We start from the raw sequence: 12996 nt of genomic DNA on the forward strand, positions 1-12996 counted from the left end.
TGAATATTCTTTAATTTAAAAATAATTTATTGCTGAGTTCCCATTGTGGCTCAGCAGGTTAAGAACTTGACTAGCATCCATGAGCATGTGGGTTGGATCCCTGGCTTCGCTCAGTGGGTTAAGGGTCTGGCGTTGCCATGAGCTGTGGTGTAGGTCACAGATGTGGCTCAGATCCTGCATTGCTGTGGCTTCAGTGCAGGCCAGCAGCTGCAGCTCCAATCTGACCCCTAGCCTGGGAACCTCCATATGCCACAAGTGTGGCCCTAAAAAGAAAAAAAATTTGGAGTCAGTCCTCTCAAACCCTGCTGCTGTTTGATCAACAAAATTTGGGTCATGTTCTAAGTCCTTTGTAGTCATTTCAACAAATGATTAAGTTCAGTATCTTAAATGGGTACTGTTCTTGTTCCCCAAAACAATGACAATGGTAACATCAAGGATCACTGATCAGAGATCACTGTAACAAAGATAATGATGAAAAAGCTTGAAACACAGCAAGAATTGCCAAAATGGGACAGAGACAGGAAGAGAGCAAATGCTGTTGGAAACATAGTCCTGGGAGGCTTGCTTGATACAGGGTTGCCACAAACCCGCAATTTGTAAAAACTGCAATTCCTGTGAAGCACAGTAAAGGAGAAATGCCCTAAAATGAGGTAAGCCTGTAAATGGCAGAATTAAGGTTTAAACCCAGGCGTTTGTTCTCAACTACAGTACTTTTCTGCCTCTGGAAAAGGCAGAGTATTATTATTAGTATTAGTATTATTTTCATGTGCTAGATAACAAAACCAAAGATCAGAACACATAAGTGATTTGCCCAATCAGACATGGCCAAGGTAGAATTCTTTTTTTTGCTAGGAGTCAAATCAGAGGTACAGCTGCCGGCCTACGCCACAGCCACAGCAACCCGGAATCTGAGTCACATCTGTGACCTACACCACAGCTCAGGGCAACCCCAGGTCCTTAATCCACTGAGCAAGCTCAGGGATCGAACCGCAACCTCATGGTTCCTACTCAGATTCGTTTTCGCTGCACCACGACAGGAACTCCCAAAGTAGAATTCTTGATTCCCACCCACCACAAAACCTGGCTTCCCATACCTCCCCCTCTCTGGAAGGAGTTCCAACGAAAAGCATGAGAGTTTTCATTAAAACATAGAAATTAAAATTTTGGAGTTCCCATCGTGGCTCAGCGCTAAAGAACTTGACTGTTATCCATGAGGATGTAGGTTTCATCCCTGGCCTCGCTTATAGGGTTAAGGGTCCAGCGTTGCCATGAGTTTCACCTGACCTCCCACATCCAGTCCATCAGCCAGTCCTGTTGATTTCACCTCCAAAACACATGTCAAATCCTCTCCTTCTCTCTGTCTCTACTGTTGTCTGTCATCTATACCATGAATGCAGCGCTCTTAACCCACCTCCTTCATTCACTCCTAAATCTTCATAATTCATTCTCCCTCAACCCTACAACTAGAGCTCCTTTTTAAACACCCCCAGGGGCAGAGTTCTCTTGTGGCTCAGCAGGTTAAGGATCTGGCGTTGTCACTGCAGCGGCTCAGATCACTGCTATGGCATGGGTTCAATACCTGGCCCAGGAAACTTCCACATGCCATAGGTAGAGTCAAAAAAATAAAAAATAAAAATAAGAAAAAGGAAAAAAAAAAGGAGTTCCCGTCTTGGTGCAGCGGAAACAAATACGACTAGGAACCATGAGGTTGCAGGTTCGATACCTGACCTCTCTCAGTGGTTTAAGGATCTGGCGTTGCTATGAGCTGTGGTGTAGGTCACAGACATGGCTTGGATCTGGCATTGCTGTGGCTGTGGCGTAGGCCGGCAGCAACAGCTCTGATTAGACCCCCAGCCTGGGAACCTCCATATGCCGCAGGTGTGGTCCTAAAAAGACAAAACACAAAAAAAAAAAAAAGAAAAAGAAAAAAAAAGAAATGAAAACTGACTCTCAGAGAAGTGATACGACCTTCCCAAAGAGACATAAATTGCAGACTCCAGAGCCTGCTCAGACAGCTGTGCCACTGGGCAAGTGTGCCCTGCAGCCTAGATAGAGCCCCAGCCACCTGTGCAGAGCCTGTAGACAAGCTGAGGCCTAACCAGAAGTCATAACTAAGGTAAAGGAAAGATGGGTTACTGCAAAATTGAATGTCAGGAGACTTCATCCCCCTGTTCAGGGGCCTTAGGCCTTCTGCCTGTCCCACCCAGGCCCCTCAGATTCCAAACCCATCTGAGAGTGGTATTAATTAGCTTGAGTGCTGGAGTTCCCGTTGGGGCTCAGTGGCTTAAGAATGCAACACAGGGAGTTCCCGTCGTGGCGCAGTGGTTAATGAATCCGACTAGGAACCATGAGGTTGTGGGTTCGGTCCCTGCCCTTGCTCAGTGGGTTAATGATCTGGCGTTGCCGTGAGCTGTGGTGTAGGTTGCAGACGCGGCTCAGATCCTGCGTTGCTGTGGCTTAGGCATAGGCTGGTGGCTACGGCTCCGATTAGACCCCTAGCCTGGGAACCTCCATATGCCATGGGAGTGGCCCAAGAAATAGCAAAAAGACAAAAAAAAAAAAAAAAAAAATGCAACACAGTGCCCATGAGGATGCGGGTTTGATCCCTGGCCTCGATCAGTGGGTTAAGGATCCGGCACTGCTGTGAGCTGTGGTGTAGGTCAGTCACAGACACAACTTGGATCCTCGAGGCTGTGGCATAGGCCAGCAGCTGCAGCTCCAATTTGACTCCTAGCCTGGGAACATCCATATGCCACAGGTGCAGCCCTAGAAAAAAAAAAAAAAAAAAGAGTTCCTGTCATGGCGCAGTGGTTAACGAATCCGACTAGGAACCATGAGGTTGCGGGTTCGATCCCTGGCCTTGCTCAGTGGGTTAACGATCCGGCGTTGCCTTGAGCTGTGGTGTAGGTTGCAGACGCGGCTCGGATCCTGCGTTGCTGTGGCTCTGGCGTAGGCTGGTGGCTACAGCTCCAATTAAACCCCTAGCCTGGGAACCTCCATATGCCGCGGGAGCGGCCCAAGAAAAGGCAAAAAGACAAAAAAAAAAAAAAAAGAAAAAGAAAAAATTAATTAAAAAGTCTTTAGAAACCAAAGGAATTGCTCTACACTAAGTAGCTATAAGGCCTAGGGCAGTGGTTCTCAAAGTGTACTCCTTAGTCCAGCATCATCAGCCTCACCTGGAAACTGATAGGGCTGAGTAGGCTCAGGTGGTCATGGAAGTCCCAATAGGGGGTTGTAGATAAAGAGGGAAACCTGGGGGGATGTTGGGAGACCACTGTAAATTCAGGAAAACTATCAGAATAAGGCAGGCTTGGTTGACCAGTGGAGGTGCGAGAATTGCCTCCGGTCATTGGGTGGGGGATGGGATGAGGCCTGCTTTCAAATACAGACCAAGGGCAGAGTTTGAAGACCACCCTTCAGCTGACTTGAATACACACCTTACTGGATACTAAGGAGGAGCTACTACTCCCGGAAAGGAAAAGGCAGGCCTTTCCAAACCCCATGTCCCTTGGGTGATAAAACTGTGGCCCAGCAAATCCTCGGGGCAGAACTTCTTGCCTGCCTGCTTACCTCTCTCACAAGAGTCCTTTTTTTTGGTCTTTTGTCTTTTTAGGGCCCACGGCATTTGGAGGTTCCCAGGTTAGGGGTTGAATCGGAGCTACAGCTGCCTGCCTATGCCACAGCCACAGCAACACTGGATCTGAGCCACGTCTGCGACCTACACCACAGCTCAGGGCAACACCGGATCCTAACCCACTGAGTGAGGCCAGGGATTAAACCCGAAACCTCATGGTTACTAGTCAGGTTCGTTAACCACTGAGCCACAACAGGAGGAACTCCACAAGCTTCCTATTTTAACATCGTCCTGTTTCTTGTCTATGGCTTTGTCTTTCACTGAATTCCTTCTGAGTGGAGACAGGAAGGACATGAACCTCGGTGAGTCCAGACACAGGGTGAGTAATTCTAATTTAAAACCAGGGGTTTAAGTCCCTGCACATAGGTCCAAGTCCCAATCTGCGTTCTGGCTAGGTTCGGGCCATTAGTGCTGTCAGTTTCAGAATTTATGAGAAATGCAAATTCTTGGGCTCCACCCCAGTCTTCTGGATCACACGCTGGGGTTGAACTCCGGCTGATTCTACCGAGTGCCAGATTTCTCTCTCTCTCTCTCTCTCCTTTTTTTTTTTTTTTTTTTTTTTTTTAATTTTTAAGGCCACACCCTCGGCATATGGAAGTTCCCAGGCTAGGGGTCAAATCGGTGCTGTAGCTGCCGGCCTACACCACAGTCACAGGCAGGATCTGAGCCACGTTTGTGAACTACATCATAGCTCACGGCAACGCCAGATCCTTAACCCACTGAGTGAGGCCAGGGATCGAACCCACAGCCTCATGGTTACTAGCAAGATTCTTTTCCACGGAGCCAATACGGGAACTCCCCATGCCAGAATTTGAGAACCACTAACCTAGGGCAGGGTTACCAATCTCTCTAATGCACATTGTTTTCTCTAATGCCTATGTCATAGGGTTATTGTGAGGATTAAATGATACTTCAAATACAGAATTTAGCATGGAATTTGGTGAGATTTCCATGCACATCAGTTATTAATATCATCTCCCACCAAGCCTGCAAAACCAAAAGAATCCAGGACCTAGTGTTGCCCTCCTCCTGGGCCACCTAGTCAGTGTCACTTTCAAGGGCCCTGTGCTAATGGGAAAATACCTAGGGCACGTCCTTCCAGGTGGGCGTGGAGGAAGGGGGTATGGAGGGAGCGGGAGGTGCCCTGGAGGGAGTGGGAGGTGCCCTGGTTCAGGCCCAGCTCCAGACCTACCAGCTGTGTGAAGCTGTCGGGTGTGAAGCTTCCCTTTGTACATCCCACACCATGGAACCAGGGACATGCTGGCTGCACAGTCCTCACCAAAGGGTGAAATTAACCTCAACTTCTCTGCATCTTGCATCTTGATCAACCTGGACCACCACCACCTATTTAGGGGGTGTTAGAAAGCCATGAATTGGAGTTCCCATCATGGCACAGTGGAAATGAATCCGACTAGGAACCATGAGGTTGCCAGTTGGATCCCTGGCCTTGCACAGCAGGTTAAGGATCCAGCGTTGCTGCGAGCTGTGGTGTAGGTCGCAGATGAGGCTCAGATCGGGCTTTGCTGTGGTTGGAGCTCCAGTTAGACCCCTAGCCTGGGAACCTCCATATGCCACAGGTGCAGCCCTAAAAAGCAAAAAAAAAAGCATGAATCAAATCACAGATCAGACAGGTAAATGTGCTTGTGCAGAGATGTAGGTAGAGGAAGCACGGAGAGGGGGGCTAACCTCATTGTATGAATTATGAATGCCCTTGCTCTCCCACCTAACGCTTGTGCAAGGGCAGGTTCTGGTCTCCATGGTTACCAAGAGCAGCCTTGCCCAGGAGGACCAGAGCTTAAATAGCTGGAACTGAGTCCATTGTTGCCAGGTCTGCAAGGAGGCATTGGACAAGGGCAAGGGAGGAAAGGGTGGGGCAGCTTTCCTCCAGCCTCAAGGGGCAGAAGGAGAAGCCTCTTCACTTGAACATGAATGTTACAGGGATGGAGATCTCCCTGCATTTACTCCTGGCACACTGTGTTTTGAACAGTCGGTCCCATTTTTCTTCGAAGATGTCACTTTTAAAATAGTTATTCAATTTTTCTATTTTCGTCAGAGAGAAAGTCAACTAGATGTTAATCTGTCTTTAACACATGCTAATTTCCTGTTTAATAGGAAACACTGTGAGAAGTAGCAGTTGCAGCTGCAAGAGGTGAAATTCCACCCTGGAAAATAAGATGGGTCTGGTGCTGAGTCCCGAGCGAACATCAGAAACTAAGAAGCCTAAAGCAAAATGTCCTGTATTCACACACGTATGATAACTGCAGCTTAACCACGAGTTCTCTACCTGCCTCCTGCTCTTCATGCAGCTGCCAAAAAAGGATGCAGGTAATGATCACAATTGTGCTGTATCCTCAGGGGTTTTTTGGTTTGGTTGGTTGGTTTGGTTGGGGTTTTGTTTTGGTTTTTTTTGCTTGTTTGTTTTTTGCTTTTTATGGCTGCACCTGTGGCATGTGGAGGTTCCCAAGCTAGGGTTTGAATCCGAGCTACCGTTGCTGGCCTACACCACAGCCACAGCAACGCAGGCTCCTTAACCCAGTGTATGAGGCCAGGGATTGAACCCATGTCCTCATGGATCGCAGTCGGGTTGACTGAGCCACGATGGGAACTCCCCCTCAGGTTATCTTTATGTACAAATATGATTATATATATATAAAATCATCGTTCTGAGATAAAATGGGGTACTAGTGTGGGATCTAAGAATGCTCTGGGTTTTTTTCTTCATTTCTGATGTGTGGGATTACTCTGGTCTTGACCCAGCCTCTCCAAGCCCCTAGCTCCTCTCTCTGCAGTAGGGTGGGCCCCCACTGCCCTGAGAATCTTAGGAGTCCTAACCTCCCCTCCCATCCACACGTGTACAGGGGCCAGGGCTTAGGTGAAATAAGACACAGAGCAGGAGTTCCTGTCGTGGCGCAGTGGTTAACGAATCCGACTAGGAACCATGAGGTTGCAGGTTCGATCCCTGGCCTTGCTCAGTGGGTTAACGATCCAGCGTTGCCGTGAGCTGTGGTGTAGGTCGCAGACACGGCTCGGATCCTGCGTTGCTATGGCTCTGGCGTAGGCCAGTGGCTACAGCTCTGATTAGACCCCTAGCCTGGGAACCTCCATATGCCGCGGGAGCAGCCCAAGAAATAGCAAAAAGACAAAAAAAAAAAAAAAAAAAAAAAAAAAAGACACAGAGCAGTGCCCTAGTGGAGAGGAGCCTAGGTGGTTTCTCTACCTCTTGGGCATCTTAGCCCTGCCTCCCAGAGGTACATGCTCCAAACCAATGGCCTGGGTGATCCCCAGCCTTCTTTCCCTAATCCTCTGCTTTCTGCACCGATCATTTAAAACATACAAGAGTTCTCCCCTGGTGACTCAGTTCTCCCTTGTCACTGCTGTGGCTCAGGTCATGGCTATGGCATGGGATCGATCCCTGGCCCGGGAACTTCCACATGCCATGGGCGAGGCCAAAAAATAAAAATTAATAATAATAAATTTAAAAAAGCATACAAACACATGTGCCTCAGTGTACACCCAAGTCTAATTCGACCCTAATAACTGCCCATCTCCTCTTCTGCTCCCCATCCCACCCCAGGGAAAATTCAGGCCCTTACTCTCAGCTCCACTGGATGATGGAGAAGACCCAATCTCCCAGCATAACTCCCAGGACCACTTTCTTTCCAAAATCCAGCTCCCCCCTCCATAGCCATAGGAAGCAAAATGGCTTAGGAGGGTTCAGGAGGGGGTCCCAGAAGATGCTGGATTTGCCGGGCATGGATCCCCCTTTCAGAATCTCACAAAAACTATTGTTCTCTCCCCAGAGAGAAAAAAATGGATATCTAGGCCCCATTTGCACATTTTCAGAGAGTTCACAGTCCCTAAGACCTGTCCTTGAGTCCCTCAGTCCATAGACTGAGGTTAAAAACCCCTGCTCCATGGAGAACCCAGTCCCACAGACAGTGTAGAGACAGGAGCAGAACCAAATTCTCGGAGTTCCCATCATGGCTCACTGGAAACAAATCTGAATAGCATCCATGAGGATGCAGGTTTGATCCCTGGCCTCACTCAGTGGGTTAAGGTTCCAGTGTTGCCATGAGCTGTGGTGTAGTTACAGACGAGGCTCAGATCCTGCGTTGCTGTGGTGTAGGGTGACGGCTACAGTTTTGATTCCACCCCTAGCCTGGGAACCTCCATATGCCACAGGTGCAGCACTCCCACTCCACACACACACACAAAATACCCTTTCCTTTCTCAGCAAGCAGGGAGAGGCAGGGGTCGTCAGGCAGAAAAAGACAGCCATCCAGAACATTCTGCAATCATAATCTGATGAGCAGAAGGGAGCTCAGTGTCCCACCAGCAGTAGCCAAAACAGGAAATTCAGTGTCCAGCCACTGACTATTGCTACCCTCTCTCCCACCATGGGGAGTTCTGGCCCACCCTGACCCCTGGTGGCTGCCCATTCCTAAGCTCCTCCCTGCCCTGGGGGCGCGCGGGGAGGTGGGGGGGGGGAAGAGCTACCTGGTCCCACCAGCACAACGCCCAATCCCACAAGCCCAGGCTGGTGTCCCTAGGAGGTATCAGCATGTTTCCAGGGGTCCTTCAGGGGGTCTGCCCCACTAAAGTCACCAAGTGCTTTCTTAGTATAAGTTTGGCAATCAAACAAATGTACGTGAACAGGAAGCACGTTTCATCTCTCAAGTTGGCAGAAGGGGTGTGTGTGTGTGTGTGTGTGTGTGTGTGTGTGTGTGTGTGTGTGTGACAACTGAAGGTCACCACAGCTCGTTGCCATGAGATGTGGTGTAGGTCGCAGCCATGACTCCAATCCCTCATTGCTGAGGCTGTGGCTCAGGCCAGCAGCTACAGCTCTGACTCAGTCCCCAACCTGGGAACTCCATATACCACAGGTGCAACCCTTAAAAAAAAAAAAAGGTAGCACTCTTACGTACAACTGGTGAGAATACAAATTAGTACAACCGGAGTTTCCATCGTGGCGCAGTGGTTAACGAATCCAACTAGGAATCATGAGGTTGCTGGTTCGGTCCCTGCCCTTGCTCAGTGGGTTAACGATCCGGCGTTGCCGTGAGCTGTGGTGTGGGTCACAGACGTGGCTCGGATCCCGTGTTGCTGTGGCTGTGGCCAGCGGCTTCAGCTCCAATTCGACCCCTAGCCTAGGAACCTCCATATGCCGAGGGAGCGGCCCAAGAAATAGCAAAAAGACCAAAAAAAAAAAAAAAAAAAAAAAATTAGTACAACCTTTCTGGAAGTGATTCTAGCAAAATACATCCAAAATCTTACAAAGTGTTTCTAACCTCTGACCCAGTAATTCTGGGTCTGTTCATCTGTTCATACTGTTAAGAATCCAACTGACTATTAAGAAATCAATAGACTGAAATAACATGATACCTGGGTTTTGAAATAAACAGAAGAGAAAACAAGATTACTTAAAAGTGATCATTGCTGAAGTTGGGGGATGGGTACATGGGAGTTCTTTATTCCACTTTTTGTGTGCTTTGGTATATGTTTGAAAATTTGCATGATAAGACATTTTTAAAAGAAGGCATCAGATATGTAAAGATTCATTTTTTCTGGGTTTTTTTTTTTTTGCTTTCTGCTTTTTAGGGCCTCACCCGCAGCATATGGAGATTCCCTAGAGGTCGAATCAGAGCTATGGCTGCTGGCCTATGCCACAGCCACAGCCACAGCCACACCAGATCCTAGCCCTGTCTTCGACCTACCCCATAGCTCATGGCAACACCAAATCCTTAACCCACTGAGCAAGGCCAGGGATCGAACCTGCAACCTCATGGTTCCTAGTCAGATTCGTTTCCACTGCATCACAACGGGAACCCTGAAATTAATTTTTAACAGCAAAAACTGTGCAAATGGCTTAAAAGTGCTACACTAGAATGGTTAAAAAATTATGCTGCATCCAAACTTTGGAATATTATGCAGCCATTAAAAATTCAAGGATGTTTTAATGACATGAAAAATGTTTATAGTGTAATACAAAGCAAATAAGTAGCACACAAAATTGTACATGTAGCACTCAACTATTTATGTTAAATAAAAAATGGCACAGCAGAGAGGATATGAAAATATGCTCAAAAGAAAATACACCCCAGTGTTTGTTATGCAGCAAGACTATGAGTGGTTTTTATTTATTTTTTTGCCTAGGCGCATGGAGGTTCCCAGGCTTAGGGGTCAAATTAGAGCTGCAGCTGCCAGCCTACACCACAGCCACGGTAACGTGGAATCCAAGCCGCATCTTCGACCTACACCACAGCAACGCCAGATCCTTAACCCACTGAGTGAGGCCAGGGATCAAACACAGGGTTCGAACCCCATCCTCACCCCTACTAGTCAGATTCGTTTCAACTATGCCACAATAGGGACTCCCAATTTTTATTCTTGATACTGTGCTTTATTTTCCTCTGTCTACAATGAGCATGTTTTACTCTTTAAATAGGCCCCCCAAATTGTATTTGTTAAATAATCCTCACTGGGGAGTCTGGTAGATCTTTGATATTCATATATTAGCTGTGCAACATTGAGCAAATTAACCTCTAGGTCCCAGATTCCTCCCCTATAAAGCTGGCATAATGCCACCTATTTTTCAAGCCCCATTTACTGGGCATTTACTATGTACTAGGCACTAGGCCAGGTGGTTTGCCTCGCTACATAATCACACATGCCATTCATACCCAATCATTTCCATCTTCATAATAATCTGGAGAGTAGGTTCAGTTGTTCCCATCTTAGAGATTCCCAAACAGCAGCTCAGGAATGTTGGGGACTGTGCTCAGGTATACCCAGATCCCAAGCCGTCGAGTCAGGATTCAGGCAGAGGTCTGTCCATCCTCCTAAGCCCAGCGCTTGGCCTCCAGCCTGGGCTGCCCCCAGCTACAGCTTTGTTGTGAGGACTGAATGAAGTCATGCAGCTAGAGGGCCACCCACGGTGGGGCTCCAAGCCCAGAGCTGCCTCACCTTATGTTGTTTCCCTTCTCTGTGGCCCCCAGACGCTGGGCAATTATAGCAGAACAAACCAGCGCATCCTCCAGAAGGGAAAACAGTCTTTTCCCTAAAAAAGGAGACTTTAGGGCTTGTTGGACAAACCAGAGAGGGGCTGGAAGCCTGCCTCTCAGGGCACTATGGGGGGCTAGAACTGCACCCCACAAGTTCCAGGGTAGTTCTTGCCAGTGATTTCTTCAGGGCTTTCTCAGACCTACGCCCTGATTTTTGGCTTAGAATTGCCACTTAACCCTGCCAGCCTTCCTCCTGAAAGAACAAAGCACAAGTTTCCCCAGGCCCATAGCTTTGTTTTCTTGCTTCCTTCCCCACCACCACTACCCTTTTTTTTTTTTTTTTTTTTTCTTTTTTAAGAAAAGGGGACTCTTAGGGTCTGAGTATTACAAGGCACTGTGTGGGGAAGGAAAGCCTGAATATCTCAGGGTGAGTGAGGTGATGCAGCTGGGCCCAGAATTCCCTGCTGGATTCATCTTCAGTGGCTCTTCCCCTAGGGAGCCAGCCTGAGTTAGGTTCCATCCCTATCCCCTATTTCTACCCCCCAAAAATGTCATAACACTACTCTTTTATTTTTCTTTTTTTAAAGGCCACAGGTGCAGCATATGGAAGTTCCCAGGCTAGGGGTCGGATCTGAGCTACAGCTGCCGGCCTATGCCACAGCCACAGCTCCTTGAGGTCTAAGCCTCATCTGTGACCTACACCACAGCCCATGGCAATGCTGGATCCTTAATCCACTGATCGAGGCCAGGGATTGAACCTACATCCTCATGGATCCTATTTGGGTTCATTACCGCTGAGCCACAATGGGAACTCCAACTCTAACTACTCCAGAATTGCTTTTTAGTTGTCTTCTCTACTAGACAGTAAGCTCCCTGTGAGCAGGCACCACAGTGTCTACCATTGTAGCTCTAGCCCCTGGCAATGTGCCTGGTACAAAGTTATTTATGTAAATTTCTGATGGATGGAGAAGGGAAAGAAGGGAGGGAGAGGACTCTCCACCACCAGCTTTGTCCCAGGTAGACTGGCAGTTGCTCTGTTCCATGCTAAGCACTTAGAAAATGTGGTCCCAGCCCTAAAGGCTAAAGCTTTCTCCAAGCTCATATCCACCTTGGGAACAGAGTACAGAGCTCCCATTGAGCCTCAGTGGGTTAAAAACCCAACATAGGATCCATGAGGATATAGGTTCAATCCCTGGTCTTTTTGGATTAAGGATCCAGCATTCCCACAAGGTAGGTTGCAGATGCAGCTGGGATCCAGAATTGCTGTTGCTGTGGCTTAGGCTGGCATTGTCCAGCAGCTGCAGCTCCGATTCAACCTCTAGCCTGGAAACTTCCATATGCCACAGGTGTGGCCCTAAAAAGAAAAAGAAAGTGCAAGGGAAATCCTGTTGGTTCCAAACTTCATACTTTTTACCACCATAATCAAAATGGAGCTCCTGAGTTTAAGGGAGGTTCCCATGTACAACGACTCCCGGGAGGAATTACGGGGTTTTAAAGGTCTGAAGCCTGTTCTGGCTCCAGCTCTGCCACCTCAACTGCATGACCTCTCAGCTGAGTGACTCTCCCACCCCCACCCCACCCCCACCTCCAGCCTCAATTCTCTTCTCTGTAAAATGACAGGGTAGACCAGACCTTGTACGAAAATAAACCAACTGAGTGCATTTGACTATTCACCCTGTGGTAACTGGGCAGTGTCCTCCTTCCTAAAAGCTTAGGGGCAGGATAGATGCAGCATCTAAGTAAGCTGAGGGGTGGGAAAGACAGTGTGTGCCTATTTCTGTCTGTAAACAGGCCCAGTGTGGGCTGCTGCTCTGGTCAGCGAGGGGTGGAAGGCTGCAGGAGGACTTGGCACAAAATAAGCTCCCCCTCCCCAACAAATGTGTCTTTGCCTCTAGTTTTGCAAAAGAGAAGACTCCAAAGCCCCCGGATCTTCATGGCACTGCCAAGTATGACCCCCTGTTCCCTGTTCAAAATCAATACACCCCCTCATGCCCTCCCTCCCCTTTCAAAAGGACAAGCCAGGGAGAGAGAGTTGGAGGGAGTCGGAGGAAGGTTAAGCCTGGAAAAGCCAAGCCTCCTGGCAGGGACCCGTTTCCAGTTTGCTCAGATAGTGCAAGTGGGGAGCCTCCTGGTCCCCGTCAGCAGTTTCTTAGGGAGGGCAGTGGACTTGGTGGACACAGACGTCCATGCCCAGAGGTTTCTTGGCTTTAGTCCAAGCAGCTGGCAGGTTCATCCTTCTCCCCACAAACACCACTTCCGGCCCTCCAGCCCCTGCTTGGGCTCTTCCTGCCTAGACGTCCCTGCCCAAGCCCGCCCTCCTCCCGCAGAGCTGGCTCCCTCCCTTCACAGCCCTTTTTTTCG

Source organism: Sus scrofa, chromosome 7 (genome assembly GCF_054392235.1).
Source record: "Sus scrofa isolate SSC_HxYL_T2T_F1_AM1 chromosome 7, Sscrofa_HxYL_maternal_Yorkshire_Landrace_v2.0, whole genome shotgun sequence".
Taxonomy (NCBI): domain Eukaryota; kingdom Metazoa; phylum Chordata; class Mammalia; order Artiodactyla; family Suidae; genus Sus; species Sus scrofa.